Source organism: Sinocyclocheilus anshuiensis, unplaced genomic scaffold (assembly GCF_001515605.1).
Source record: "Sinocyclocheilus anshuiensis isolate Anshui unplaced genomic scaffold, SAMN03320099.WGS_v1.1 scaffold1403, whole genome shotgun sequence".
Lineage (NCBI taxonomy): Eukaryota > Metazoa > Chordata > Actinopteri > Cypriniformes > Cyprinidae > Sinocyclocheilus > Sinocyclocheilus anshuiensis.
Genome location: NW_015538003.1, coordinates 960143 through 961524, shown reverse-complemented (window position 1 = coordinate 961524; position 1382 = coordinate 960143).

Below are 1382 nucleotides of genomic sequence, written 5' to 3'. Positions count from 1 at the left end.
GGAAAGAGATACTGATGAAACAACCATCAGGGAATCAGCGGAGCTCTGCAGATCTGATTTCAATCGGTTTCTTTTTCTTGAATCAAAAAATCTAATTCAACAAATGCTACCGCTCAAAGGTTTTGGGTTGGTAAGATTTTTAAGTCTCTAATGCTCACCAAGGCTGCATTTATTTGATTCAAAATACAATAAAACAGCAATTTAAAATAAAAAAAATTTTCTCCCTATTTTATTATGTTTTAATGTAATTTATTCCTGTGATGGCAAAGATGAATTTTCAGCAGACATTGCTCCAGTGTTCAGTGTCACATGATCCTTCAGAAGTTATACGCTGAAACATGAATTCATATTTTTGTGTAAACTGTGATAATTTTCAGGATTCTTTGATGAATAGAGACCAGAAAGAACAGTATTTAGTAGAATTTTTTGTAACATTGTAAAAGTCTTTGCTGACACTTTTGAACAAATTAATGCATCCTTGCTAAATAAAACTGTTAATTTCTGTTTTTTTTTTTTTTTTAATTTCTGTTCATAATAGAAACAAAAGAAAATAAAAAATCTTACTGATCCAAAACTTTTGAACAGTAGTGTACCTGAAATAGCATTTAAACAAATAATTATAATAAAATATGCGTTAAAAATACTATATAATATATTGCGTTAACTTTTAAAGCTAAGGTTCAGCTAAATGCTTAATTGTCCCTCCCACTTAATTTTACTTAAAATTAAGTCAAATTAAAATGTAATATGCAAGTATATGTATCAATAATGATTGGATTATTTGCAATGGAAGGATGCAAATGCATAAAGTTGCTCACACAAGTAGAGCATGGTGCAAACAGCACCAAAGTCATGGGTTCAATTCCCAGAGAATGCTAGAACTGATCAAATGTACTGTATAATGTGAATGCAATATAGGTTTCATTGAATAAAGGCATCTGCCAAATGCATAAATGTAAAATGTAATAAAAAATGTAAAAAAAAAAACTCAACATACACTTGTGCCTGTGAGTAGCAGGGGTCACGTTCATACTGCATTGAGATGCGCTCTTACTCCCAGAAGTCTCTGTAGCAGAGTGACCTGATTGTGATCGTATTGCAGAGAGGGGAGTCCTCGGGGAGTTCCAGTCCTTTGTTAAGACATCTGGAGCTCATTACTGCCGCATGCTTTTACAAGGTCTTCACATCACGTACTGTAAATCGAGATATTAAATTCATAAGCACAGCTACAGAAAAACAGAGGAAAGAGAAATCACTTTGAACCTGCAAGTCTAAATAGATATAATCAAAACAACCACAATTCAAACTTCTGCAGCTCTCAGTGTGCAGAACAAAGAACAGACCACCCTCAGCCTGTACATGTATTTTATATTTAAATTATA